Raw genomic sequence first — 5,114 nt, 5'->3', positions numbered from 1 at the left:
TATATAGTTAATTAATATATGTAATTATAGTATAGATTAAAAAAAGTTAAAGGATATAATATAAAAGTATTTAAAAAGTTTGAAGGGTTAAAATTGAAAAATAAAATAAATTTATTTTAATATATTTTATTATCTGAAGTAGTGGGAACATAGAAAAAGTAGGGTAAAAGAAATGGTAGGAAGCGGAGATAGAAACCTCAAAATTTAAGATTATAAATAAATTATATTTAAGTATAATTTATTAAGGTTTTATATTTGAATTTGTATAATAAATTGTAGATAAACATAATCAAATGGGAAAAGTTCAAAAAAACCCAACGGACTTTACTGTTTGGAACGATTAAGTTCTTGGACAATTTTTTGGAACAAATAAACCTTTGGACTTTACAAAACCTGTTAAATAAGTCCTTAGACTTTCTAAAATATGTTAAATACATTTTGTTAGTGAAAAAGATACGAAAAAACAATGAATTTTCATATTTTGAACGATCAAGTTCATAGATATTTTTTGAACGAAAAAAGTACTTACATTAAAAAAAACAAATATACCATTCTCATTACTATTCGTAAAATATACAAAAGTTGTATCCAAAGCATAATAATCTGCATACAAATTTTGGACATAATTTTACCAAAAAACTAATGAACTTTTATATTTTGAATGATTTAGTCCCTAAACATTTTTTAACCAAAAAAAATACTTCAATTTATAAAATGAAACAAATACCATTCTCATTACTCTTCTCAAAAGATACAAAAGCTGTACCCAAAGCATAAATAATTTGTATACAAAATTTGAGCATTTTACCAAAAGTTGAACCAAAATATATACCAAAAATCGCACCAAAAAATACAAACAATCGCCCCAAATATACCAAAAGTTGCGCCAAAAATACCAACTATTGTGCCAAAATATACCTTAGGTTGTGCTAAAATATACCAAAGTAACACCTAATCTATGTTAAAGTCGTGGGATGAACAATTCTTCATTTACATCATTAATTTCTGGTGGAGATACAACCATTTGACTTTTTTGTAACCCTTCTTGAGGTCTAAAACATCATCCCTTTCATAATGCTCTTCATCACCAATAGTAATATCACCTTCATCACAGTCTTCATCATTAACAGCAGACTCACTTGAAATTGAATACAACAATCTATAGAACATTCTGGAGTAGAGATCAATGCCAAGAAAGTGACTTCAAGATTTTTGAATTTCATAAGCATGAACTAAAACACCATAAACAATAACTTGACTTGGTGCCATACCAGCAATAAGGGCATTGTGTTGGTCAATCACAGTGCAGGATCAATACTCTGAATGTCTCTAGGGCGAAGACCTGCTATGAAAAACCTCATTTAAGAAGTGGCAATGCAGATAAAGTAACCCCGAAAATCTCAGCCCAGTTGTTATGAATGTATCAACAAAAAACCACAAGGATTAAAAAGGAAAAAAATACAATCAGGATGAGCATGAATGTATTTATGAAGGCAGCTGGAACATCAGGGATTTATGAGAAGTCACACGGGTTCGTCATAAAGTGCTACATTGAAACAGAAAGTGCAAGTAGCAGTTAAAACTTTATGCAGCAGAAAATTCAACAGAAGTTAGTGGTCAGGTTGAAGATCAAAGAGAAGAATTGGGGTTGTTTCTATATTGGCATGCTAAGAGTTCAAAATTCATGGTGGTTATCTTTAACTTGGGTTGGGGATTAATCTTAAACAAAAACGATACAATAAAAAGTTTGTGCAATACTCAATCAATTCCACCTGTTTTTATAATGTGGCATACAAGTAACACACCTATCAAGAAGGCAAATTTAACAGTTCATTTAACAGACTGTATTAGAAGGCAAAACACTTTTACCTTTCAGCTCATCTGTGACTGTACACAAATAACCTTGTTGATTAAGATATCAGTTAACATATTCACATAAGAAGATAAAAGTTCCTAAAAAGCTATGATGTTCCCATACTATGGAAAAGATGATCATATGTAAAATAAAAAATGATTCACCATCAGATAAAAGTTTGCATTAAAGCCATAAGTTATGTCCTGCTCATTGAGAGTTTCTCTCTTCTTTGAATAATCGAAGAGAAGAAAAAGTTGAAAGATTGGGCCAGTTGACGATGTTGAGAGACTCTAGAGTGAAATCGCAACAACTTTCAAAAACTTCAAATACACGTGTCACTAAAGCCAAAAACAGTAGAGTTTCAAGTAGACAACCTGACATCAAAAGGGAAAAACAAGAACTGCATTTGGAGACTTCAGGTTCATCACATGAGGCTGGAATGAAGAATTGGGAAGAAAATCCTACATAAGTTAGTGGTCAACTCGAAATCAAAGTGTTTATGTCAATGGAAACGCACCCTAAAAGATAAAATGAGAAGAAACTTTTGAAATCAAACTGAAAAATCAAAAAATTGTTGGAACCGAACCTGAGAAATCAAAAATTATGGGAACCGGATGTTGCGGTGGCGACGGACGCGGTGGTGGTGCGACAACGGCTGGTGGTGCGGCGACGATGGACGGTGGTGCGGCGGTGACCGGAGGTGTTGTGGTGAGGAATGGTGTAGGCCGGCGAAATTGAGTGAGGGAGAGGGGAGGATGGAAGCGACTATCTTTTGATAGTTTTAGGGTTTTTTTTTTATTATTTGTTTGGTTTACCTGCTAACCAGGTTACAAGTTATATTTTTAAAGAATGGTGACCTATTTAACAGGTTTAAGAAAGTTTAAGGATTTATTTAACAAATTTTCAAAAGTCCAATGACTTATTTGTTCCAAAAAATTGTCTAGGGACTTAATCAATCAAAACAATAAAGTTCATTGGTTTTTATTGGACTTTTCTCTAATCAAATACATGATAAATATCTCATTTTTAAATATAAAAAAAATTAAAATATAATTAGGATAATCATTGAGTTCTAACATAATACTCAATTATTATTTTTATAAAAAATATTATTAAACTAAAAATAAATTACTTTGCTATTAAACCTAAATTGAATTAAAAAAGTTATACAAAAAACAAGAACGTTTAAATAGTTAATTTGATACTAATATCGATATATATTTTTTCAAAATAAAAACAGTATAGTTTTCTCAAAACCACATAAAACCGTATTATATCGAAATAAACAAAATGAAACATTAAAAAGCGAGATGTATCTCTCTGCATTGCGTGAGTACACTTCTAGTTATATTAGAAAATATTTGACAAAAACTTTTAAAACCCATTTTTTATGCATGAAGTACCGTTTATTGATGTATATTACCTAAAATTCAATATTACAAGTAAATTGTACGTAAGTACAACTTATTAAAGTTTTATGTTTGAGTTCGTGTAACTAACTACATATAAACATAATCAAATAGATGATAAACATCTCATTTTAAATATAAAAATCTAAAATAAATTAGGATAATCATTGATATATAACAAAATACTTAATTATTATTTTTATAAAAAATTATATTATTAAACTAAAAATAAAAAAATGAATTAAAGAAATAGATAAAAGAACTAGAAATTTTAAATAGTCATTTTCATATCAATATTAATATTTTTTTCAATTTTTTTATGATATCTTATATTTATATTTTATTCAAAAATATACATTATTGTTTTCTCAAAATCACATAAAATCGTATTATAATATCGACCAAAACAAAAAAAATCAAAACATTAAAATCGAGATGTATTTAACCTTCTGGTTAATATTAAATATAAGTTTGGATAAATGTTTAAGTGTTTACAAATCTAAAGCTGCACGTTAAACCTCCTCATTATTATATTATTTTTATTTTTTAATTCTTTATAATTAATTATTTAATTTACTTTATAGTCCTTATTTTTCATTTTTTTTGTTTTAAATTCTTATTATATTAACATAAATAATTGTATATGAAATAAAATATTAACCGTCATGTCATGTCGTGGCTTAAGACTTGTGTATCACGACATGTTATGTCTGTGGCACGTCATGACCTAATGTGTGGTTTTTATAACACAATATTAATTTTTCTTATTTTTTTAATATCTTATTTGTTAGTTTTTAATATATAACCTTATTTAAATTATTTAATAAAATTGACTCATTTAATAATAATAAGAAATATATGTTTATACGTATACTAATTTATATGATATAAAGATTTGCCGCCATAAGTCACGCCTTGAAAAACGCCGCAACCTCACCGTGGCCCCTAAAACTTGAGACTTGACATCACCATCACACCACGCCTCATACTATTTTGAAACTTGGTTTTTATTATATTCGATAGGTGATGAGAATTGATTCGGTAATCACAAACATGATGAACACAGATATTGTAGGCTATGAGAGCTCTTTATATTGTATAATGAATCAATTACAGAACCATGAATAGGTTTAGCTAAATTGGAGCGTTTGGTATGATTTTATTTAAGTGTATTTCAGTGTCAAGATTTTACCAAATCATATTCCTTACCGAATGAGTATGACAATGACCAATAATCTTACCTGGTAGGAGCGAAGGTAAGGACTGAGAGTCTTACCCGATAAGTGATGGCGACGACTCTTACCACAGTTAGCGCTTATCGGATAAATTGTTACATATGTTGTTGTTTTCTAGACTAAAATCTTACCTGGTAAGTAAGCGATAGAGTTGAATTTTACCGTTAAACGCTTACCAGGTAAGTGTTTAGGTAAACGGCCCCTTATTAGACCTGACCATCGCCAATTATCATAAGATATTAGCATTGTGTTCTTTAGCCTCTAAACCTCCTTTGCCCCTTACATCTCCTTTGTTCTCATCTCGAGCTCACAGTCTAGACATCGCCACCTCCGTCTGTCTTCTTGATCTTGCTTTACCCTATAATCTTACGGTGTTCTCCTCTCTCCTGATTAGGTTTATTTGATTATGTTTGTTCTTATACCATTGTGTTAGATTATGCTTCCGATAAGTGAAAACAGAGACAGACCTAGAATTTTTTTCAATTGATGGCACCATTTGACTATAAGGTATTTTTTACAAAATCGTTATTGGTATGTTAGTTAGTTCATTGTTTTTCATATGTGATATCCTGTTTTCAAGTCTTTTGTTGCAAAAAAAAATCAGAAACATAATAA

General features: G+C 29.6%; 1 protein-coding gene across 1 annotated transcript in view; it reads right to left on the bottom strand.

Moving 5' to 3' along the window:
* The window catches only part of LOC112501067 (beta-xylosidase/alpha-L-arabinofuranosidase 2-like), a 5,043-nt gene extending 4,738 nt beyond the window's left edge, over positions 1 to 305 (bottom strand). The window contains exon 1 of the mRNA XM_025104716.1: positions 294 to 305. The gene's annotated coding sequence lies outside the window, so the exon portion shown is untranslated. The remainder of the gene's footprint in view (positions 1 to 293) is intronic.
* Between the last annotated feature and the right edge of the window lie 4,809 nt (positions 306 to 5,114).

This window comes from Cynara cardunculus, assembly GCF_001531365.2.
Source record: "Cynara cardunculus var. scolymus isolate 2C chromosome LG 17, CcrdV1, whole genome shotgun sequence".
Lineage (NCBI taxonomy): Eukaryota > Viridiplantae > Streptophyta > Magnoliopsida > Asterales > Asteraceae > Cynara > Cynara cardunculus.
Note: the sequence above shows the minus strand (reverse complement) of the source record. Positions and strands in the feature narration are given on the sequence as shown.